This window comes from Scyliorhinus torazame, chromosome 16, assembly GCF_047496885.1.
Source record: "Scyliorhinus torazame isolate Kashiwa2021f chromosome 16, sScyTor2.1, whole genome shotgun sequence".
In the NCBI taxonomy this organism is placed as follows: domain Eukaryota; kingdom Metazoa; phylum Chordata; class Chondrichthyes; order Carcharhiniformes; family Scyliorhinidae; genus Scyliorhinus; species Scyliorhinus torazame.
The window spans coordinates 115,485,809-115,511,886 of NC_092722.1; the positions used below are offsets into that span (position 1 = coordinate 115,485,809).

A 26,078-nucleotide genomic window follows, 5' to 3' on the forward strand; every position below is an offset into this window, starting at 1 on the left:
CGATCAGAATTGGTACATTTTTAAACAGCAATTCATACTCTACATTGCAGCCCTTGGTCTGCAGCCACAGCCTGATGAGAAACATATAGTGTTGCTGCTATAGCAGGTCCACAAGCAATAGAAATATTTAATACATTCGTTTTCGATAGCGAGGCGGATAGCAAGAACTTTGATGAAGTTGTAAAGCAATTTGATTGGCATTGCACTCCAAAAAAAAAGACGTTCGAGCACTATATAGTTTGCACGCGCACCCAGAAGACAGTCGAGGCGTTTGATAGTTTTCTAACCGATTTGCGATTGAAGGCTCAGTCATGTAATTTTGCTTCCCTACAAGCGTTGATGATCCGTGATCAAATCATGTTCGGGATTTGTAACGGCAAGGTAAACGAGAGGCTGTTAAGGAAAAATGAGCTTCAGCTGAATGATGCTATTAAAATTTGTCATGCCAGCAAGCTAGCTGCACAGCAGATTAGCACTTTGAATCTCAAATATTTTGGCATGAAGATAGTAGAGACAGCTAATGCCATTAGTGTTGTGTCACACCAAGTGCAAAACGTGGTCCCAGCACCAGTGGCCATTTAAAGCGACAAATCAAAACCTCCATTTCATGCAAGAGATGCGGCAATCAACGTTTGCAACGGCGTTGTCCGACGTTTGGAAAGATATGCTCCAAATGTAAAGACAAAAATCATTTTGCTAAGCAATGCTTTCCCAATAAAGAAATAGGAACAAACAAAATCCATCAACATGGTTAATGAAGTAAATCTCGGAGACATGTCCTACACAGACATAATTTCTAGTGAGGACAGGGATAGTCGAGGCATGCAAAAAGACAAAGATTTGCAGCAACAGTGAAGTGAATGCAAATACTCCAAAAGACAACTGTGCAGTGCCATTAATGAAACATAATTAATTTCAAACTCAACACGGGAGCGAGGGCCAATCTTATCAGTTTGTCAGATTTAAAGGAGCTGAGAATTAAACAGCAAGTACTGCTGAAAGACTACAACGGAAATGAAATTACTAAGCTTAGGAGCATGAAAGCTCAATGTAAAGAACAAAGTTCACACAGTAAAATTTTCCATTGTAGAGGTTGAATGTGAATTTACTGGGAGTGGAAGAATGTGAAGCACTTGAGCTAGTTAAACAAGTTTACAGTGCAGACAGTGCTTTAAACAGGCAGAATGCATCAGTAGATTCCATACTGAAGGAATTTCCTGGGATATTTGAAGGCTTTGGCACTTTACCTTTCACATATCATATCTGGTTAAAAGAGAATGCGCAACCAGTTATACACACACCAAGATGTGTACCAGCTCCATTGAAAGGCAGATTGAAGAATGAGTTCGAAAGAAAGACTGCTTTAGGCATAATTAAACACATTGGAGAACCGGCAGATTTAGGTCAACTCTATGGTCTGCATTAAGAAGAGAAACAACAACCTAAGAATCTGTATGGATCCCAAATATCTGAACCTCAACATTAATAAGAACATTATCCGATTCCGAGGAGGGAAGAAATCACGTGAGATGTCAGGAGCAAGCTGTTTTAGCAAATTAGATGCATCATAGGGTTTTTGGCAGCTCAGGTTGGATAAGGAGAGCACAAAGCTGTGCACTTTTAACACTCTATTTGGGCGATATTGTTTTCTAAGGATGCATTTCTGCATCAGAAATTTTCCATCGGGCAATGTAACACATCGTGGAAGGAATTCCAGGAGTCAGAGTATATGTTAATGACCTAATCGCCTGTGGATCAACATGAGAAGAGCATGGCAGAAGGCTTATCAAATTGCTGAAGAGCATGGATTAAAGTTGAATAAAATGAAATGCCAGTTTGGTGTTGACAATACCACATTTTTGGGAGATAAACATTCTGCAAAAGGTATACAACCTGACCAAGAAGAAATGAAGGCAATCTTGAAAATGTTACGTCCCAGTGACAAAAAAGGAATACTCCGAATGTTAGGGATGATAACTTTCATTGGAAAATGTATTCCTAATCTCACAGCAAAAACCTCACACCTAAGAGAAACCATCAAGAAAGACATGATATTCCAGTGGTCGATTAGACATGAACAGGAATGGCAAGCATTACAAGAAGCATTAACAACAGCACCATTGCTGACATTTTTTGACCCGACAAAAAATATGTAAATATCGACAGATGCATCAAAAGATACGTTGTGAGCGCTGAAATTGGCTTCCAATTGCCGATGCTTCCAGTTCAATGTCTGACATAGATGTCATGATATACAGACACACACATGATGATACACAGACAAGCAGCTAATGGACACAGAGAACAGGACATGACCAATAACCAGGCAAGATACTCGGGTGGGAACTGACTATAAAAGACACGAGGCACTCACACTCGCAATCTCACACCTCCACCACGTGGCTAAGAGCTAGTCTGGTTCAGTCAGACAGAGTAACTACATTTAAGTTAGCAGAGAGTCGAACTTTCAGAGAACTGTGCTAACTGTGCTATTTGTTCAATAAACCTGATTGAACTAACTTCAAGGTCTGGAGTATCTTTCTGATCTAAGCTGCATCCAGTTGCAGCCAGTGTTATACCAGTGTACCTAACATGACAATAGAGCGCAGGTATGCTCAAATTGAAACAGAATGCTTAGGTTTAATTAATGGTCTTACTATTCCATGACTATGTATATACTTATGGTCAACTAAGGGTCGTAGTGGAAACTGACCACAGACCATTTGTCTCAATAGTTTAAAAAAATTTGAACAAGATGTCCCCTATGATACAGCACATGATGATGAAGCTGCAAAAGTATGATTTTGATCTTATCTACACACAGGTAAACATCTCTTAGTAACGATGCACTATCTCGAGCCACAGGCATGGGAGAGATACATCACTTGGATGAGGATGTTCAAGTTGTCTTGTCAGAATCCCTTCCAGTATTGGATGACAAATCAATCTTGATAAAGGACGAAACGACCAAAGATCTTGGGCGGAATCCTCCTTTCCGGGGACTACGTCCCCACACCAGCGGGAAAATTGTCGCGAACCACTCCGGCGTCAACATCCCACGAAAGTGCAGAATTGTCCACACTTTCAAGGGTTAGGTGGACGCCGGAGGGGTTGGCGGTGTGCCAGCCAGCGCCGAAGGGACTGCACGAGTCCGCGCATGCGCAGAAAGGCCGGTGTGATCTCGCGCATGCGCGGAATCGTCGGCATGTTTTGGCGCATGCGCGTGGGGTTCTCTTCTCCGCGCCGACCATGGCGGAGCCCTACAGGGGCCGGCGCGGAAGGAAGGAGTGCCCCCACGGCACAGGCCCGCCCGCAGATCGATGGGCCCCGATCGCGGGCCAGGCCACCATGCCCCTCCCTCCCCCCAAGGTCTGCCCCAGCCGACTTACCTGCCAGGTCCCGCCGTTTGGGGCCATGTCTAACCCACGCCAGCGGGATTGTCCAAAGATGAATGGCCGCTCGGCCCATCAGGGCCCGGAGACGAGCCCGGGGGGGGGGGGGGGGGGGGGGGCGCTGCCAAAGGCCCCGACCGGCAAGGCGTGAACCCCGCCCCCGCCCGCAAAACGGCACCGGAGAATACGGCAACTGGTGTCGGGACGGGATTCGCGCCGCTCCCCGGGATTCTCCGACCCTGCGGGGGGTCAGAGAATCCCGCTGCTTGTCTTACTAAAGGTGATAAAATATCTCCATGAAGGATGGTCTAAAGGATCCTGCTCCAACTATTATAATGTTAGAATTCAGCGATGCCAATGGTTTTTGCTTTGACAACAAAGGATTGCAATTCCACAATCGTTAAGGTCAATGATTCTTCGGAAACATCATGAAGGGCACTTGGGAATAGAAAAGTACAAGCGAAGAGCCAGGGAAACAGTGTATTAGGCCAGGTATCAACAATGATATTCAAGTAATGGTTCAAAGCTTTACACGGTGTTGGAAGTGTCAGTACAAACTTCTGAAGGAACCAGTTAATCGAAAACTAGAGAGGAAATGTATTTGGCAAAAAAGGAGGCAGAAAAGGAAGGCTCCAACCATTGCAAAAAGATGATACAGTCTGGCTGGAAGATCCTGATGGGAACGGATGGCTGAAGTATGCTAAGGTACTGCAGCAGGCAGGTCCGCATTCGTATCTAATCAGCATTGATGACGGAACAGTCTTAAGGAAAAACAGGAGAGCTTTTCTGAAGGTTCAGCAACCTTTTTGTTATGGAACCACAAGAAGATATTGTAGGCAATCTAAAGACAGTTGAAAAAGAAACATACAGAGCCAGAACGTTAAAATGCACAAATTCAAGAAGAACAACAAGAAACATCAGTACAGCAAATGAAACATGTTCACCAGTTCAGCCTATGCTCAGAACGTCAACACAGCAAAGAAGAAAACCTGAGAGATTGAATTTGTGATGGACTGCAGATAGTTAAATGTTCTAACGAATTATGCATTATCATATTGTATTGTAAAACAAAGTCATAGTTACAGTTCCAAAGGAAAGGGGATGTGGTGATATGCACAAGCAATCATGCGTATAGTGATGTAAACTCCCTACAGTGGAAGTGTAAATCTACCACGCGACTCTGTATAGAACATAGAACATAGAAAATACAGCACAGAACAGGCCCTTCGGCCCACGATGTTATGCCGAACCTTTGTCCGAGATTAATCATAGATTATCATTGAATTTACAGTGCAGAAGGAGGCCATTCGGCCCTTTGAGTCTGCACCGGCTCTTGGAAAGAGCACCCTACCCAAACTCAACACCTCCACCCAACACCAAGGGCAATTTTGGACATTAAGGGCAATTTATCATTGGCCAATTCACCTAACCTCTTGGTGTCTGGAGTTAGTTGTGTTCGTGGATAGTCATACTTGCAGTAGCTATAGGATAATTTATCATAATTAGTAGTTTCTAATATATTTCTCATAGTTATCTGAACTACATGTTTATTTTACAATAAAACACTTGACCTGGACGTTCTATTGTGAGACATTCCTACCGGCCAAGCACCAAAACGTAATACCTGCCACGGGCCAACGGCGAGCTGCCACCTGCCATGAGAAATACGCCGCAGGGCAGCCAGAGAATCTCGCCCATGGCTTCTCGTGGAGTCAGTTTCTTTACAATTCAAACGACAAACTCTGACCTAGAGTCATAGAATCATACAGCACAAAAAAGGGCCTTCGGCCCATCTTGTCTGAGCCAGTCAAAAACAACCACCTAACCATTCTAATTCCATTTTCCAGCACTTGGCCCATAGCCTTATGTGCCCTGAGATCACAAGTGCACATCTAAATACTTCTTAAATGTTACCAGAGTCTCTGCCTCCACTACTCTTTCAGGAAGCAAATTCCAAACTTCCACCACCCTCTTGGTGAAAACATCATCAATCAAGATTGATTTCTATCAGTTTGTGCAGTTTTCAAAACACTAGATTTTTCTAAACAAACGTTTTGGTCAACAGACATTTTCTATCACACTACTACTAATAATAATAAGCACTTATTGTCACGAGTAGGCCTCAATGCAGGTACTGTGAAAAGCCCCTTGTCAGCACATTCCGGCGCCTGTTCGGGGAGGCCAGTATGGGAATTGAACCCGCGCTGCTGGCCTTGTTCTGCATTACAAGCCAGCTGTTTAGCCCACTGTGCTAAACCAGCCCCTTTTTCTGGTGGAAAAAAAACAACCTGCAACTTTATGGGGTTACTTCAGTTCAAAAAGCATTTCGGTCTTTCCAATGCATGCTGATCAGGTTTGGTCAATTTCTGTTTACCTTTTACAGCAAACAATACTGTTTAATTCAATTAAACTATTGATGCGCCCCATGGGTTGAATAATTTTCACAAATCTCAACCACAGATTTCACTTCATACAGCACCTTACCTGATGGGTGCACCCCTTCATACTTCCTTCTAGCTACCAGGTTTCTAGAGCCTGGATCACTCGTGCTCTTGTTGGCAAGCCAAATTCAATTTAAAAGCACCTCATTAGTATCTCCTCAGGACATTCATTGATATGGTATGAACCCAGCAGCCTGTACTAATGTCCCAACTTAGGCAAGTAAATTATTCCCAGGATTAAACCTGGAATTGGGTGCATTAGAGCTGAGTTGTAGTTGTGGTGTGAAACCTTAACAACCCAGCACTGGACCATCAGCCCCTACTAACCTGTTCTTAGGAATTAAAATTTCCCACTTCGATCCCTGAGAAATTCAGTCTTGGAGGTGACTTTTACCCTAAATAAGGCTGGTGGTTTGAGTCAGGTGTGGGAAGTTAAAATTTCCAAATTTATGACCCTGACACACTTCCCCGCTGTTACCAGACTCCTGACTGACCTCTTATGGACTGAACTGATCTCTCCTACAGGTCTTTTCCATTGAGTGGTCTTACACTCCGTATGCTTTACCTGATGTCTGTGTCTATATATTTAGTGAAAGTGAAAATCGCTTATTGTCACAAGTAGACTTCAAATGAAGTTACTGTGAAAAGCCCCTCGTCGCCACATTCCGGCACCTGTGTATTGGGTATCTATCGTATGTCCTGTATTTTTCATGTATGGAATGCTGTGTCTGGACTGTACGCAGAACAATACTTTTCATTGTACACATGATAATAAACCCAAATCTAATCCGCTTTGAAGCTACTCGCTTCAGGTTTTTCCGAAGGTGAATTATGGGCCAGGTAGTCAATCTATTCTTAGTAGGCAAGGCAATTGATTAAATATTTTAAGGAGCAGCTTGCAAGGTTTCTATTTTAACTATTGTCATCCAGTTTTCCTGACCTCGGAAAACCCAGTAGACACAATGGGTGGGATCTTCCAGCCCCTTCCACACACGGGATCAGCCGATCCAACTGAAGTCAATGAACTTTTGCTGGCTTGCCACATCCACTGTAGCAGCACGTGCCATGCCGGGTCGATAAAACTCCAACCAATGTGGCAAAAAAGACTGGATTCATAAGGTAAATACTTTTACAGCCCTGCTTGTGGGCTGTGTGTGGTACAGCAAACATGTTTCCTCCGGGCCCAACAAGCTAACATTTTGAACGAGCCCCTATGAGCTGTCTTTCCAGCCAACACTTCCTTCCCCCCCCCCCCCCCCACACACACACACACACGATCTTCCATTTACTCAACCTCGGCACGATCCCCATGCTCTATTGCAGGTGTTCCCAAACTGTGGGTTGTCATCCACAATGGGTCAGAGAGGTTGCATTTGGGGTCATGAGCTCCACTCCTCTGAGATAGCAATGGTAAACTGTGGAGAGGAGACTAGCCAGTCGGTGACAGGTGAGACACCCCTGGATCAATAAATCACTGGACCGATGCCACCAAACAGAAAGGGGTGGACAATAGCACTCTTTAACCTCAAAAACAATTTTCGTGGTGATTGCTGTGTGGGCGCGTGACGTTTGTGTGCTGAATTGACACGGAGAAGCAAGCAGCAGTAACTTTGTGACTGACTTGAGTGCGGGAGATTATTGCAAATGAGCCAGCAAGGCTTCAAACTGTTTCTATTCCTATCTACCTGATGGACAGCTCCTTACCCTTTGATAGCAACTAGAGGAAATGTGGAGCAGGGAAGAGGGACGACTGAGTGCGGTATTATGTGAGTGGAATGTGTGACATTATCATAATTGTAGAGAACTGCAAGGGTTAATGTAATGTTAAAATCAACCACTAGAGGAAGCTAGATGTGCAAATATATAAGGCATTGATGCTGCGCCTTGTGGGTGAGAGGTTAAGGAGAAAGCTAGAGAACAGACTGAAGGAATGATAGTGTGAGTGAGAGCAGACCATAGTTAATGTAATAGTGTAGAGATTAGTAGTAGATGAGTGTAGATTATATGTTTATTATGAACTGTGTATTATATAGGTGTAAGTGTTGAATCTAATTAAGTAGTGTTAATAAATTTGTAGCCTTGTTCAATTTAAAGCTATTTTGTAGTCTTTGTGAACTATACGCCAACCATCCTAAAAAAAGCAACACAAAGAACACCACAGAATGGTTTGGGAAGAGGGGCTGGTGTATGTGTGTGGGGGAAGAAGATGAGGAGTTGAGTAAATCTGGGTGAGGAGTTTTGGGAATAAGAGCTGCTGAGTGAGTGATTTAGTGGGGGTGGGGGGCAATACAAAGAACAAAGAAATGTACAGCACAGGAACAGGCCCTTCGGCCATCCAAGCCCGTGCCGAACATGCTGCCCGACTAAACTACAATCTTCTACACTTCCTGGGTCCGTATCCCTCTATTCCCATCCTATTCATGTCACACGGGAGGGTTTAAACTAGTATGGCAGGGGGGTGGGCACGGGAGCAATAGGTCAGAAGGTGAGAGCATTGAGGGAGAACTAGGGAATAGGGACAGTGGGGCTCTGAGGCAGAGCAGACAGGGAGAAGTTGCTGAACACAGCGGGTCTGGTGGCCTGAAGTGCATATGTTTTAATGCAAGAAGTATTACGGATAAGGCAGATGAACTTAGAGCTTGGATTAGTACTTGGAACTATGATGTTGTTGCCATTACAGAGACCTGGTTGAGGGAAGGGCAGGACTGGCAGCTAAACGTTCCAGGATTTAGATGTTTCAGGCGGGATAGAGGGGGATGTAAAAGGGGAGGCGGAGTTGCGCTACTGGTTAGGGAGAATATCACAGCTGTACTGCGGGAGGACACCTCAGAGGGCAGTGAGGCTATATGGGTAGAGATCAGGAATAAGAAGGGTGCAGTCACAATGTTGGGGGTTTACTACAGGCCTCCCAACAGCCAGCGGGAGATAGAGGAGCAGATAGGTAGACAGATTTTGGAAAAGAGTAAAAACAACAGGGTTGTGGTGATGGGAGACTTCAACTTCCCCAATATTGACTGGGACTCACTCAGTGCCAGGGGCTTAGATGGGGCGGAGTTTGTAAGGAGCATCCAGGAGGGCTTCTTAAAACAATATGTAGACAGTCCATCTAGGGAAGGAGCGGTACTGGACCTGGTATTGGGGAATGAGCCCGGCCAGGTGGTAGATGTTTCAGTAGGGGAGCATTTCGGTAACAGTGACCACAATTCAGTAAGTTTTAAAGTACTGGTGGACAAGGATAAGAGTGGTCCTAGGATGAATGTGCTAAATTGGGGGAAGGCTAATTATAACAATATTAGGCGGGAACTGAAGAACATAGATTGGGGGTGGATGTTTGAGGGCAAATCATCATCTGACATGTGGGAGGCTTTCAAGTGTCAGTTGAAAGGAATTCAGGACCGGCCTGTTCCTGTGAGGAAGAAGGATAAATATGGCAATTTTCGGGAACCTTGGATAACGAGAGATATTGTAGGCCTCTTCAAAAAGAAAAAGGAGGCATTTGTCAGGGCTAAAAGGCTGGGAACAGACGAAGCCTGCGTGGAATATAAGGAAAGTAGGAAGGAACTTAAGCAAGGAGTCAGGAGGGCTAGAAGGGGTCACGAAAAGTCATTGGCAAATAGGGTTAAGGAAAATCCCAAGGCTTTTTACACATACATAAAAAGCAAGAGGGTAGCCAGGGAAAGGGTTGGCCCACTGAAGGATAGGCAAGGGAATCTATGCGTGGAGCCAGAGGAAATGGGCGAGGTACTAAATGAATACTTTGCATCAGTATTCACCAAAGAGAAGAAATTGGTAGATGTTGAGTCTGGAGAAGGGTGTGTAGATAGCCTGGGTCACATTGAGATCCAAAAAGACGAGGTGTTGGGTGTCTTAAAAAATATTAAGGTAGATAAGTCCCCAGGGCCTGATGGGATCTACCCCAAAATACTGAAGGAGGCTGAAGAGCAAATTGCTGAGGCCTTGACAGAAATCTTTGGATCCTCACTGTCTTCAGGGGATGTCCCAGAGGACTGGAGAATAGCCAATGTTGTTCCTCTGTTTAAGAAGGGTAGCAAGGATAATCCAGGGAACTACAGGCCGGTGAGCCTTACTTCAGTGGTAGGGAAATTACTGGAAAGAATTCTTCGAGACAGGATCTACTCCCATTTGGAAGCAAATGGACATATTAGTGAGAGGCAGCATGGTTTTGTGAAGGGGAGGTCGTGTCTCACTAATTTGATAGAGTTTTTCGAGGAGGTCACTAAGATGATTGATGCAGGTAGGGCAGTGGATGTTGTCTTTATGGACTTCAGTAAGGCCTTTGACAAGGTCCCTCATGGTAGACTAGTACAAAAGGTGAAGTCACACGGGATCAGGGGTGAGCTGGCAAGGTGGATACAGAACTGGCTAGGTCATAGGAAGGATACTTTTCTAATTGGAGGGCTGTGAGCAGTGGTGTTCCACAGGGATCAGTGCTGGGACCTTTGCTCTTTGTAGTATATATAAATGATTTGGAGGAAAATGTAACTGGTCTGATTAGTAAGTTTGCAGATGACACAAAGGTTGGTGGAATTGCGGACAGCGATGAGGACTGTCAGAGGATACAACAGGATTTAGATTGTTTGGAGACTTGGGCGGAGAGATGGCAGATGGAGTTTAATCCGGACAAATGTGGGGTAATGCATTTTGGAAGGTCTAATGCAGGTAGGGAATATACAGTGAATGGTAGAACCCTCAAGAGTATTGAAAGTCAAAGAGATCTAAGAGTACAGGTCCACAGGTCACTGAAAGGGGCAACACAGGTGGAGAAAGTAGTCAAGAAGGCATACGGCATGCTTGCCTTCATTGGCCGGGGCATTGAGTATAAGAATTGGCAAGTCATGTTGCAGCTGTATAGAACCTTAGTTAGGCCACACTTGGAGTATAATGTTCAATTCTGGTCGCCACACAACCAGAAGAATGTGGAGGCTTTAGAAAGGATGCAGAAGAGATTTACCAGAATGTTGCCTGGTATGGAGGGCATTAGCTCTGAGGAGCGGTTGAATAAACTTGGTATGTTCTCACTGGAACGAAGGAGGTTGAGGGGCGACCTGATAGAGGTCTACAAAATTATGAGGGGCATAGACAGAGTGGATAGTCAGAGGCTTTTCCCTGGGGTAGAGGGGTCAATTACTAGGGGGCATAGGTTTAAGGTGAGAGGGGCAAGGTTTAGAGTAGATGTATGAGGCAAGTTTTTTACGCAGAGGGTAGTGGGTGCCTGGAACTCGCTACCGGAGGAGGTGGTGGCAGCAGGGACGATAGTGACAACTAAATTGTTGGGAAGCGTTGTGTGTACATGTACGTAGCTGATGTATGTGGGGTGCACACAAAATATTTAACACAGCACTTTAAAAAAACTTTTCATATTTTGAATTATTAATAAATGTTAATGTATAGTATGCAAATGTTAATAATTATACACTGAATGTTACCAGACTGCTGTACTGCTGTTTTCAAAATAATTTTAGAGTACCCCAATCATTTTTTCCAATTAAGGGGCAATTTAGCATGGCTAATCCACTTACCCTGCACATCTTTGGACTGTGGGGGTGAGACCCAAGCAGACAAGGGGAGAAGGTGCAAACTCCACAGTGAGCCGGGGTCAGCATCGAATCTGGGTCCTCAGCGCCGTGAGAAAGCAGTGCTAACCACTGTGCCATCGTGCCACCCTGCTGTTTTGTTTTTGCTGGTGTCTGGGACCGCGTTAATTTTCAAATGTTAAAATGGGATCATATTGGAAAATAGTTTGGAAAGCACTTCTCCCTTTTTTCCATCTGACCACCATTGCTAAACTGTATGCTACTTTGTAGGTGGTTTTGTGGCGCAGCCTTTTTCACCTGACAATAATCAACCAAGTCTGTCAATCAGGTGGGATACTGGGAAAATTTTTTTAAGCACACCCAAAAGTTAAAAGGGAAGGGTGCTCGCTCCTGTCCGTCTGTTCCTAATATTGGAATAAACAGCACAAACAACTGGAGTCCACTCACTAACACTAGTCTCCAGGGATCTAAGTAAAAATGCGTTAATGTAAAAGCAGCTTATAAATAACAGTGGCAGGATAAATTTTTAATTACATTGATGTAACATTTGCCAAGGTGGTGCAAATGAACTGCATTAAACAATGTCACCCTACTTGTGTTAGCCCAATGCAGTTCTTGCTTACAACAGCATCTCGCTTTCCTCTGAGACTTGTTCTGTTGTTCTTGGGTAGCAATTGTTACTTTTCTGGTATGAAATTCCCACCATTCAGATTCTATTTTTACTGCACCACTCCACCTTCAGAGTTTTATCTCCCCTTCAGCTTGACTTATCTTTTTAAAAGTCTAATTCAATTTATGTGTGCTGCTTGTCTTTTGCATGTAAATTTTTACATTAGCTTTGCTGTCAGAGCAGTAACGTTTGTACATGGCTCTCTGTTTTGACTGCCCTACCAGTTTATGTTTAGCATTCATTTGAAATACTGATGGTGAAAGATATCATAACTTCTAATTTTTAACTATCCTGCTTCCATACTCAAAGCATTGGGGTCCTCGTGATTTTGTGATTAATAAAAAGATTGGTATTAGTGATATGAGAAACCCTGTGCAAACAATTGTTTATAGGTGTTGATGAAGCATCTAAATCACTCAAATATTTGCTGCTTTTTTATGTCCACAATAAAATCAAAATATTGTATCTTTCACCGGGACATGATTGAAATTAGCCATTGAATTGTCTCTTGTATTTAATAATTTCTCAAAAGCCAAGTTTCAGTGACAGAACTGTTGGAGAGGTTGAAGAGAGAACTTTCAAGCAATCGTGTAAGTGCAATTGGTAAAATTTTACAGCATCCAATCCTTGTACTGATAGGAGCTAAAGCGAGTTTCCTCTTTCTTACCTTGTGACTATTTGAGAATTCTCCTGCCTTTTCCAAAAGACTATGAAATAAGCTGGAAATCGAGACCCTGAAGTCACACGTGTTTTTTGTAGTGAGTTCAAACGTATGAGATGCATTGTGAGTTGAGACTTGACATTACTAGTGTTTCAATGCATTCTAGGGGTTCATATATTACTGAAGTGACTGGCATTAGAGGGCTCAAACCAATGATTTGTGTACTGGAAACACCGAGGTTAATTAATAAGGAGCGAAAGTAAGCTATTACTAGTATAAATGGTATACTTTATTCAATTCTCGTTGCAACAGAGGCCACGTGCAGGACCTCTGATGAAAGGTTGCTTTACCTTTAGTATTCTATCTCACTGTTTCACTTTGATGAACTCCTTGCTATTTGCTGAAAATCATTCGCTAGATCATCTGGTTGACATGTAACCGGTCTGGTGCTTTGCTTTGGTGGTTGATATGATGCAGGGTGCTGTAACGTGTGTGCTGCCTGAGGGACGGCAGCTGTGGTTACATTCTGTTCATCCTCTCCCAAATAAACAGAAGAAAATAAAATGTGAAAACGTTGTCTCAAATGGACATCTCTTTGAACAGTAACCACATGCACTTATTTAGCACCTTTGACATTGTAAAATGTCCCAAGATGGCTCATCAGAACATTATCAAACTAAATTTGACACCGAGCCACATAAGGAGATGGTTAACAGATTGGTCAAAGTAGATTTTGATAGTATCCCAAGTGAGGAGAGAGGTGCAGGTTTGCAGAGAAGTTTAGGAAAAAGAATTCCAGATCTAAGGGCCTAGATAGCTGAAAGCACGATCACCATTGGGAGAATGATTAAAATCGAGGCTACAAGAGACAGATGCCGTTTCATTAGCTTCTGTGATAGCCATTCAGGACTGCAAATCTGATCAAAAATAAAAATTATGATCTACATGGAAGCCGCTGGTTGTTTGTTTCCCAAAACCCTTGATGCTTTTACTATCATTGATTTCAATGGTGACTACTTCAAGAACGGTCAATGAGACGTCCTGTGTGTTCTTGTGTGCAGTGACGAAAACGCCATATTGTCCTGTAAGTAGAAGAATACTACAGAAATGTTGAAAATGCATAGCTCAGCCAGTACTGAGGTATTTAGGAACGGGAGTGGGCTATTCAGCCCCTTCAGCTTATTCCGTTATTCAGTTAAATCATGGTTGATTTGTGTATCAACTCCAACTGTCTTTAATTAATGTTTCTTGATAGGGTTATGCAATTTTTAAAGTATTGAAAATTTAACTTGACTAAACAACCACATTTTCGTGAGAGTTGGTTGGATATCAGTGATGGTAAATACCATTGAATGACAAGGGGAGGTGGTTTGATTCTCTTTTTTTGGAAAATGGTTATTGCCTGGCACTTGTGTGGCATGAATGTCACTTTCATTTATCACCCCAAGCCTGAATGTTGCGTGGTTTTGCTGCATGAGAGCACAAACTGCTTCAATATCTGAGGAGTTGTGAATGCTACTGAACCTTACACAATTATCGAGAAGGTCCCCACTGCTGGCATTATTATGCATGAAACAGCTGAAGATGGTTAGACAAGGACTCTACCCTGAGGAACTCTTGCAGTCATTCTCTGGGGCTGAGGAGCTCAGCAGGAGGCCAAAATAGATCAAGGGCTTCATTCTCCGCAGCCCCACGCCGAAATACTGCAACAGTCATACACATACTAACACAGGCTTTTAACCCTTAATGCATGAAATACATGTCATACAATATCTACCCAAGATTCATACATTCATTGCACTTCCCTCTCAAAAAATGAAACATTAAAATGAAAAGATGGCTTCATTTTCCAAAGCCTTTCAACTCAAAACATTACTCATTAATAATATTCTATTAATAATAATTATTAATATTCTATGAGACACATCATATTACATTTATGCATGAGAATAGTCCATTTCAACCTTTCTTTTCCAACAGAAAACCTGGCGTGAAAGGGCCACATATTCCTAGCCCTGCAGGGAACTAGCAGGGACCCGGCGTAAAGCTAGCAGCTTTTGCTGCAGATACGGGACCCACACTTCCGGGTCAAAGGCCACGCATGCGCACGGCGGCAGCCTCCAGTGGCCGCGCTGTGCTCCATGGCGGACTCAGACTGCAGATCTGGACATTAAAAATAGACCCCCCGATCGGCCACGCGCCCAAACCTAACCGCCCACCCAAACATTGCCTGACCGCGTTTAAGGCCTCCCCCTGCCCTCCGATCGGCCCATCGCGACTAGGGCGGTCGCGAACTGAGTCCGCAGCCACCACGCTAGTTTTCCGACCGGCAGGACCCATGAGTGGTTCACGCCGTCAGGACTTCGGCTGGTCGGGGGCGGAGAATGGTGGAGCGGACCTCCAGAAATGGCCGCAGGTAGGTAATATGCGGCATAGTACGCCACTTTTCGAGGCCTGCAGAATCGGGGAACCGGCGCCGGTCCCAATTCCGTGCGGGGAAATGGATTCTCCGCCCCAGCACCAGCCGCGATTTCGGTGTCAGGGTGCGGAGAATCCAGCCCCATATCTCTGGAATCATACTGTGAAGTATCCTTTCCTCACATTCTTACAAACTATTGGGGTTTCTGTCCAATATCCTAGCAATTATTTGGGTCATATACTGTTCATAACAGATCTGCCGAGTTTACTATGGTCAATTTAATTCACAGTTCTTTGAAGTTTGCCTTACCTAAATTTAAGACTTTTGTTTATCTCTTTTTGCTTCTCCCTCTAAAATCTAAAATCAAATTCAATTATATTGAAATAGGTCCCTTTATTGAATAGGTTCCTATTAGAGAATGTTAACTTATACTGGTTTCATATTGATCGCCAAACCTAGCACAGTTTTATCCCTTGTCGGTAGTCAAACTGTCAAGTATGCTGCAGAAATGTATCGCTTTTACTACTTATACTGGGAGAAGCAGACTTATGCACGTGAAAATAATATTTCACATTATATACACATTATTTCTGCTACATATTTTTCTGATCTTTGTATGTATAAACCTCCTTGCTAAATCTCTATTGCCAGGATGTCTGGAGACAACTTCCAGCGGTCTTCTATCCTGCACTGCTTGTTTGCGTTTTGGGAATGCAATTGCCATAGTCATGTGACTCTGCCTTGAGGCAAGCTGCCTGTAGGCTATCATTTCTGCCAGGTTCAATAAAGGCTTTCACTGAGATAGCTTGAAGTCTGCTAGCCATGTACATGAAACATTGTTCCTCTGTTCAATTCAACTATCTGTTCACTCTTACTTATGTTTTTAAAAAAATCTTTATTGACTTACATTAACACTGCCACATTCCAGCGCCTGTTTGGGTACACTGAGGGAGAATTCAGAATGTCCAAATTACCTAACAGCATGTCTTTCGGGACTTGTGGGAGGAAACCGGAGCACCCGGAGGAAGCCCACGCAGACACGGAGAGACGTACAGACTCCGCACAGACAGTGACTCAAGCCGGGAATCTAACCCGGAACCCTGGTGCTGTGAAGCAACAGTGCTAACCAGTGTGTTAGCATGCCGTGCCTTCTTTACCATACTATGATTGTTTTTTGTTCACCAATATTTCTATTTCACATACTTTGTCTTTTTCCCTACCCTTTCTAAAGATCTTGCAGTCTAAATTTTATAGCTCCCAATCATACCCAGCTGAAAACCATGGGCGAAATTCTCCAGTATCGGCGCGATGTCCGCCGACCCGCGCCAAAAACGGCGCTAATCAGTCCAGCATCGTGCCGCCCCAAAGGTGCGGAATCCTCCGCAGCTTGGGGGGCCGAGCCCTAACCTTGAGGGGCTAGGCCCACGCCGGACTGATTTCCACCCCGCCAGTTGGCGGAAAAGGCCTTTGGTGCCCCGCCAGCTGGCGCGGAAATGACATCTCCGGGCGGCGCATGCGCGGGAGCGTTAGTGGCCGCTCACGGCATCCCCGCGCATGCGCTGTGGAGGGAGTCTCTTCCGCCTCCGCCTGGTGGAGACCGTGGCGAAGGCGGAAGGAAAAGAGTGCCCCCACGGCACAGGCCCGCCCGCGGATTGGTGGGCCCCGATCGCGGACCAGGCCACCATGGGGGCACCCCCTGGGGCCAGATCGCCCCGTGACCCCCCCAGGACCCCGGAGCCCACCCGCGCCGCCTTGTCCCGCCGGTAAAAGAGGTGGTTTAATCCACGCCAGCGGGACAGGCATTCTAGCAGCGGGACTTAGGCCCAGCTGGGCCGGAGAATCGCGGGGGGGGGGGGGGGGGGGGGGGGGGGGCGCCAACCGGCGCAGCGCGATTCCCGCCCCCTCCGAATCTCCGGTGCCAGCGGGGGCGGGATTCACGCCCGCACCCGGCGATTCTCCGACCCGGCGGGGGATTGGAGAATCTCGCCCCATAGCTCTATAATTGCCACTACGTTATGCCCATGAAGTTGCATTTGTGCTTCAAACTCATTAAAAAAAAAAAATTTATGCTACCATCTCTACAATTACATTACCTGGACTTGGGTAAATGCCCAACCCTGATGCCCTATTTCCTCATGCTTTTTACCTGTCACAGTTTTTCTGATGTTCTGTTAATTGGTACACAGCCAACTTAATATGGTTTTGCTTTTACCACATCTGCTTTATTTTTTATCAGGTCTTATATTATTACTTCCTGTAATTGTCAGAGTATTTATATTATCATCATCTCTTTTTGTACTGTGAATTTTGCTTTTCTGCTGCCTTTATCTGATTTGTAGACTATTATTTTTGTTCAGTCTCATTATCTCCTCTCTTTATTGGCATATGTCTTTTCTAAAATTCTGATTATACTTTTTATTAGCCTGATCCAAATGCATCCAGTACTCATGGTGAAGCTCTTTCTTGTCCTGTAAAATGGAACCTCTGCTCATCATACCAATCTCCCATCTGTGCATTTACTTTCCTAATCTGTTTAACCTAATGCCAATTAGCAGGTGTCTTGGGATTTCTACCCTTAAGCTCCTGCTTTTCCATTTCATACATGGCTCCTGATGTTACCCTCAGCAGGATCTTTTCCCTGGCTCTTTTCTTTGTTGTTTTCTCCAAAATGAATCAAAACAAATGGTTGTTCTTTTGTTGCCAGCCATTTCAAAGCATGCTTTACACTGGCACTAGGGTGGGAGTGGTGCAATAAAGCCTTCTGGACTCAATCGTGAGTATACCCTTTATGTCTCTTTTATTAACGATCTAGGGAGTCCACACGGAGTAAAGTAAGAAGGAAAGTTTGATTCACACAGATGATAAGCACACTCCCCAGGAGATCCCTACCGGGTTCCTATTTTGGTCAGTGCATTACTCGCCAATCTTTTATTGAGACGCCCTGCCTCTAGCGGGCGAGCTCATACTCCACAAGGAACACTGGGAACATAAGCATCCCACACTTTGGGTCCCGTGCGGGATTTTGCATTCTGCTCCCCGCCCTCCCCCCAAGTCCGAAGATCCCTTGGATGAGCAATGAGGCAGGGAAGGAGGAGCAGGTGAAGGACCTTGGATCTCTTTGGCTCCAGCATGCCATCATGGGGTTGATGCGCCGGATTAGTCATCATATACATCGCTGGCAAATGGCATCTGCGGTAGAAACGCCATGGTGGTCAATCATCAGGAGGCGGCTGAACTGCCGCCTGAGACGTTAGAATTCTGCGTCTCCATTTCGGAGTTGGAAGTGACTACGTTTGGCATGTCAGAATCGAGAGAGACTAGAGGCATCACAGCAGGCTGGTTCGGCAATGGAGCCAGAGGTTCCAGGGCAGGTTTCCTTCGAGGCACTCCATGAGTAATCCGATGCCACCTCATTCGTTGCCCCCAGACAGAACTTGGTAAGAGACTGGTCCCATTTGACAGCCGACAATCTCATAGAACCAGTGAACACTGTCGTTGAAGTTACGAATGAGTACCATGTTGACAGGTACGAGGTGTTGAAGAGGTTGATGTCAAACTGGGCAACACCCTTGCAATTCTTGTTTACCATGCACCTTTGCACCGATGTCCAGTAGAATCAAACTCAGTTGTGTATGAAGCCTACGACCCATTAACATCCCAGCGGGGACTATCCCCGTTACTGCATCTGGTGTGGTCCTGTATGAGAATAAAAACCTTCCCAGTCTTGTGTCCAAAGAGCCAGAAGTCTGTTTCTTGAGCCTCTGTTTAACCTCCTGCATGGCCTTCTCTGCCAAACCATTTGATGCCGAATAGTATGGGATGGTGAACATGGTGAGTCCAGTTGCTTTTCTCAAAATTGCTTTTCATGAAAGTGGCAAATTCTTAAACTCATGAATGAGGCCCTGTTATTGGTCACAAGTACCTCTGGAATTCTGTGGGTGGAAAAAAGAAATGTGTAATCGTTTGATGGTCACTTGGGAAGTGACCGTTGCTATCTTGTGGACCTCCGGCCTCTTTAAGTGGGCATCCACCAGAATGAGAAACATTAAACCCAAAAGGGACTGGCGAAATTGGCGCGTATGCAAGTCCAAGGGCACCCCGGCATTCCCAAGGGTGTTGGGGTGCCGCAGCGGGGAATTTCTGGTGTTTGATGGAGCACTGCTGCGCCAAAGTCTCTATATCTGTGTCCAAACCCAGCTAGTAGACATAGCTTCTCGCCAGCGTCTTCATTTTGGACACTTTGAGATGTCGGTTGTGAAGGTCCTTCAAGACGATAGCCTGTTACTTCACCAGGACAAAAACCCTGGTGCCCCACAGGAGGATACCGTCTTCCATGGTCAGCTTTTACACTTGGAAGAGGAAACCTTCAACACCCCTGATAGCTGTCGCTGCTGCCCACTGTACAGCACCAGGTGTCACACTTTAGTAAGTATAGGATTGGTCTGCATCCAGTCACGAACACACGAGGTAGTGACGGGCAAGGAGTCCATGAAATTCAAGACCCAAATCACTTGATACGCCGTAGGGGACGCGGCGTTCATGGAATCTATCTGCAGGGGAAGATGGCTCAACGCATCGGCATGCGCAATCTGGGTCCCTGAGCGGTGCTCAAAAGAGTATTTGTAAGCAGCAAATAACAAAGTCCAGCATTGAATCCACGCAAATGCTACTGGCGAGGTCACCTTGTCTTCAAGAAAGAGGCCTAGCAATGATTTGTGATCAGTGATGATACAAAAATGGTGAAACCACTTCACACCAAATACGACCACCAGACCTTTTTCAATCTGGGCATATTTTCTCTTGGCCGCAGCCACCGTCTGGGAGGCAGAAGTGATCAGATGGTCATGGCCGTCGCTCATTCAATGGGATAGAACTGTCCCAATGCCATATGGTGAAGCATGAGACATGACGTACAGCTGTTTTGAAGAATCAAAATGTGTCAACACACCAAAGAGGACAACCGCTGCTTTACCTTTTTAAACGCCACATCCTGGGCCTTGCCCCAAACTGAAGGCTGGTGCTTCTTCAAGAGCAAGTGGAGGGGTACTGGGATGGTAGCCAAAGTTGGAATAAATTGCCCTTCGTAATTTATTAGTCCAAGACAAGTACCAAGTTCTGTGGTAATTCACGGAGCAGGGGCCATTTTGATTGCCCATATCTTCTCGGCGATTGGGTGTAGGCTGTCTCGGTCCACCCAATATCCCAAATATACCACTTCTTTAACATGAAACACGAACTTCGCAAGGCGCAGGCGGACCCCATACTCAGAAAACCACTTCAACATCACCTTGAGGTTCTGCAAATGTTCTTGGCCGATGGGGCTTGTGACTAACACATCATTTAAATAAACCACAACGCATGGCACACCACGCAGGATATTCTCCATGACTCATTGGAAGACTGTGCATGCCAAGGATACTCTGAACGAGAGCCAGGTGTACTCATAGAGTCCCTTGTGTGTATTAATCGTGAAGTACTTCAGTGTGCATTTATCAAGCTCCAGCTGCAGATAAGCGCTGCTCATGTCCAATTTCATGAATGTATAGCCACCGGCTGTACATATCTTTGGTGCACGGTAAAGGGTAACAGTCCAATCTCAAAAGCTGTGTTCACCGTCATTCATAGTCTCTGCAGAAGTGGACTGTCTTATCCGGCTTTGTTAAGGGGACCACAATCAGGGAAGCGCACAAACCGAATGGTGTCCAAACTTTCTAAACACCCCTTTTATGGTACCCAAACCAGGCTACAAAACCTCCGGGAATTTGCTCAGCACCGTACACAGACTGCCAGACCCCACTTGAAGGATATGCTGCCTATCCAATGGCAGCTAATATAGCCAATCGCAGCCCAACAGGCGAGGGTCATTTTCTTGCTCAACAATGAGGGGTAGGTGCATCGATTGGCACCCATAAACCACCGGAGTTAGGGTGGATCCCATGATATTTAGTCGTTCCTCTGTATAAGTGGTCAAACAAGCCCCTGTGTCAGCCAAAGACCATGCACACCTCACTTGATAAGATCAAAAGTGCTGTGCACCACCACAAACGGCCGCTCCCACATCCAGCTCCATTTAGAGCATATGACCATTCACTTGTATCGGAACACGAATAGGGGCCATACGTTGCATTGCCAAACAGTTCAGCTGCATCTCCGCCTCATCCTCTGCCTCTTCTGGGTCATCCAGATGCGAGGCCCAGTCCCAGGGCTGATGCCTACCTCGACTGGGGCGCCTGGTGTGCTGGCCCACCTGCTGCCTGTGGGTATGCCGGCGTCAATACGTTGTACACAGGCCAGAATTACCTTCAGCTGAGTCCGGGGACATCACATATCTCGGCGGCTGGCTCTTCCCCCAGAGGTCAGAGTTGCTGCCGCAATTCGATCCGGGCTACAGGGATACCACGTGAGGGGCGACACCCCAAAATGTTCACCTCCATCTGTTGTATCTCATATTCTGCTCTTTCTTGGGACAGGGAGATCGCAGAGCTTGCTGAAAAGGTAGGAAAACTTTGCCCAAATGTTTTTTCTGAGTTTCCATATTATTAATCTCGTAGACCAACCGATCGTGGAGCATATCGGACAAAACAGTTCCATACTCACAAAACTCGCTGAGATAAAAACTCACTGATGGACCTCTCTGCCGTATTAAAGCAATATCTTTGAACAATTATTAATGGGTTGGGTTAAAGTGTTGCGCCACAAGTGTCACAGCTGGTCGAATATTTGTGTATCCGGCGTCACCAGGTCTGTGAGACTCCGGATCACTCCGAACATAGATGGTCCATAGGCTGTCAACAGTATGACCATCCGGCCCTCGTTCTCCGTGATATTGTTGGTTTTGTAAGGGCCACGAAGAATCCAGCACGAGTTTTAAGGATACAAAGTAATAACATTTATTTACTATAACATATATACATAACAGTAGCAGTAACTTCCCTTGCTACATACTCCTTCCTGCTGGTTCCTGAACTGGCCAGCTTATTTATACGAGGAGTTTACTAGTGGTTTCTCCCCCCCCCTCATTGGGGAAGCTCATACTCCCACAGGATTGTGGGATAGTCATTAGTCCCCAGCCAATGGTAAGTAGGCAGGTTATAACATCCCTCCCCCCCCAAAGTCCAAGGAATCCACCGAAGACCCTGGCGAAGGAGGGCATCGGACTTGTTTGGCCGCAGGCCGGACGCCATTTGCACGCGGCGCTGGATCAGGCGGCGTGTAACGAGATGGAGACCGGAGCTTCCGTGATGAACGGCGCGGTTGTACATCCACGGCCCGTGGACCCGAGGATTCCCCCTCTGATGCATCCTGTGTCTCCATCTCGGAGTCAGAGTCTGCTGCCTCCGTCATGTCAGCATCTCTATCTCCATTCGGTCCCGTAATGACCTGCGCAGGCTTCGAGTGAGGCACCAGTGGAAGATTGTGAGGACTACCTTCCCTTGTCTCTGGTCTCTGCGGCTGTTGAAATGAGCTCCGGGGGCGGGGAATCTTTTGAGGGGATGATCTTCTGGACCGAAAGTGGTCTACATGTTTTCGCTGGAGACGACCCTGGGCTTGCACTTGGTAAGATATAGGGCCCGTTTGGCGAAAGATTACACCAGGAACCCATTGGGCACCTCCAGCAAAATTCCGAACGAATACTGGGTCACCGGGCGCAAACTGCCGAATCGGACGATGCCGAGAAAATCCCTGTCCCTGCAGTTCTTGTGTGCGGCGTACTTTTGCGCCAATGTCCAGGAAAACCATACTAAGGTGGGTGCGAAGTCTCCGGCCCATTAGGAGTTCTGCGGGAGCTACCCCAGTCACTGCATGGGGGGTGCTCCTGTACGTAAACAAAAAGCGAGCCAGTCTCGTGTCCGTTGATCCGGAAGACTGCTTCTTTAGGCCTCTTTTGAATGTCTGCACTGCGTGCTCTGCCAACCCATTTGAAGCCGGGTGGTAAGGGGCAGTGCGGATATGGCGGATGCCATTCATCTTTGTGAACCTAGCAAACTCCTCACTCGTGAATGGAGTGCCATTATCCGTGACCAGCACCTCAGGGAGGCCATTCGTACTAAACGATAAACGCATCTTTTCAATTGTTGCGTAGGACGTTGTCCCCTGCATCTTATGCACCTCTAGCCATTTGGACTGGGCGTCAATTAGTAGAAGGAACATGGATCCTTGAAAAGGGCCTGCGAAATCTGCATGCAAGCGTGCCCAAGGCCGCCCTGGCCATTCCCAGTGATGTAGGGGCGCGGCTGGCGGAGGCTTCTGATGCTCCTGGCAAATGGAGCAGTTTTGGGCCACCTTCTCAATGTCGGTGTCGAGGCCACCAGACATAACTCCGGGCCAACATTTTCATTTTGGTCACGCCTGGATGCCCATTGTGCAAGTCTGATAGTATCAGCTCCTGGCCTTTTTCCGGGACAATCACACGCGTCCCCCACAAGAGGATGCCGTCTTCCACGCTGAATTCTGACAGCTTGGAGGAAAATGCCCGCAACTCGCCTGGGAGCTGTCTATGCTGCCCACCATACAGGACTATGTGCCGAACCTTTGACAGGACTGGCTCCGTCTGGGTCCACTCACGGATCTGTGATGCCGTGACAGGCAAGGTGTCCATAAAATTTAGGGTTGCAACCACCTCACCGGTCGTAGGGGTCGACATGGGGCCGGTCGATAAAGGCAATCGGCTCAGTGCGTCGGCATTTGCTATCTGCGTACCTGGTTTGTGCTCCAGAGAATACTCGTATGCAGCAAGCAACAAAGCCCAGCGCTGGATCCGTGCAGAAGCAATGGGCGGTATTGGCTTATCCTCTCTGAAAAGTCCCAGCAGGGGCTTATGATCAGTCACAATAGTGAAATGGTGGCCGTACACATACTGGTGGAAGCGTTTCACCGCAAAAACCACTGCCAGGTGCTCCTTCTCGATCTGCGCGTACTTTTTCTCCGCTGCAGTCAATGTGCGGGAGGCAAAAGCTATCGGTTGCTCGGCCCCGTTCTCTGTCTTGTGGGACAGGACAGCCCCAATACCATACGGGGATGCATCACATGTGACGAGCAAAGGCTTTCCCGGATCATAGTAGGTTAGTAACCCAGACAACGACAATTGTTGCTTTACCCGCCGGAAAGCGGTTTCTTGCGGCTGACTCCAAACCCAGGTGTGATTTTTCTTTAGCAGAAGGTGCAAAGGGGCCAGCGTAGTTGCCAGATTGGGGAGGAACTTCCCGTAATAGTTTACGAGACCGAGAAAAGAACGAAGATGCGAAGTGTCAGTTGGGGCGGGGGCATGTTGAATTGCACGCACCTTCTCTGCGACGGGGTGCAGACCTTCGCGGTCCACCCGATAACCTAGGTAGACTACTTCCTTTGCCTGAAATACGTACTTTGTGCGACGTAAACGGACTCCAGCCTCCGAAAGGCGTCTAAGGACAGCCTCCAGATTTTCCAAATGTTCTTGCTCCGACGTCCCTGTAATCAAAACGTCATCTAGGTAGACAGCCACACGTGGTAAACCTCTCAAAATGCCCTCCATAACACGTTGAAAAATTGCGCAGGCAGAGGATACTCCAAAGGGCAACCGTGTATATTCATACAGACCCCGGTGTGTATTAATCGTTACATATGGTCGGGAGGCAGGGTCCAGCTCCAACTGCAGGTAGGCGTGACTCATATCTAATTTTGTGAACGAGAGTCCACCTGCAAGTTTCGCGTAGAGATCCTTTATGCGAGGCATTGGATATCGGTCGAGTCGGGAAACTGTATTCACTGTAAGTTTATAGTCGCCACACAAGCGAACTGTGGCATCTGGCTTCATTACAGGTACTTGGTGCTGCCCAGTCAGCAAAACGGATGGGCCTGATAATACCCAAACTCTCCAAACGAGTGAGCTCCCCTTCTACCTTCTCGAGCAAGGCGTAAGGCACTGGGCGCGCCCGGAAATAGCGCGGCATGGCTCCTGGTTCAACTTGGATACGGGCTACGGCCCCTTTTATTTTCCCCAAACCAGGCTGGAATACATCTGGGTATCGTCCTAGCACCTCAGTCAACCGTTTAGAAACTGTTTGGAGGATGTGCTGCCATTGCAACCGCAAATGGCGCAACCAGTCCCGACCCAACAGGCTGGGCCCATGGCCGCGCACCACGATAAGTGGGAAACGCCCCTCCTGGCGTCCATAGACAACAGGGGTCATTGTAGTTCCTGCAATGTCCAGTGGTTCCCCCGTGTAGGTGGCCAACCTGGCCTGTGAGTCGGTTAATGTAAGGGTCTGTATACCCTGCTTGATGCGGTCGAATGTCCTCTGGGCGATCACGGAGACCGCTGCGCCAGTATCCAACTCCATCTCAAGCAGGTGGCCATTGACCCGTACTGTCACCTTAATGGGGGGCACACGGGGAGCTGCCACACAATGCAGCTGCAGGCAGTCGTCCTCCGTCTCCACGTCCTCAGGGGTAGTCGCCGCAGGTTCATCCACATGGAAGGTACGGCCTCTGGGCTGGTCCCAGTTACGGCCCCTGGGCTGGTCCCAGTTTCGGTCGGAACGACGGCGCCTCTGGCGTCCCCAGGACCGCCGTCCGCGACGGGGTCGGCGCCTACAAGTCTGACACGGACATGGCTCTGGAGAAGACTCCCTTTGGGGAGGAATGTCCGATGGCCACTGGCGTCGGTCCGGACGTTGCCTCACCCAAGGTACCGCAGGAGTGCGGGGGGACGTTTTTGGACGGAAAGGGTTGCACCCCAAGGCATGCACTTCCATTCCCTGTAGCTCCTGTACTCCTCGCTCTGCGCTCTCTCGGAGACTATTTGAATGGCCTGTTGAAAAGTCAATGTTGGCTCCGCTAACAACTTTCTCCGGGTGGCTGCATTGTTAATACCGCAAACCAAACGGTCGCGTAACATTTCTGACAAGGTCTCACCATAGTCACAGTACTCTGCAATCCTGCATAGCCTGGATAGAAAATCG

General features: G+C 46.7%; 1 protein-coding gene across 1 annotated transcript in view; it reads left to right on the forward strand.

The window, feature by feature from the left end:
• Nucleotides 1-26,078, forward strand: part of pcdh15b (protocadherin-related 15b) — a 2,356,722-nt gene that overhangs the window by 177,106 nt on the left and 2,153,538 nt on the right. The gene's annotated exons all lie outside the window — the stretch shown is intronic.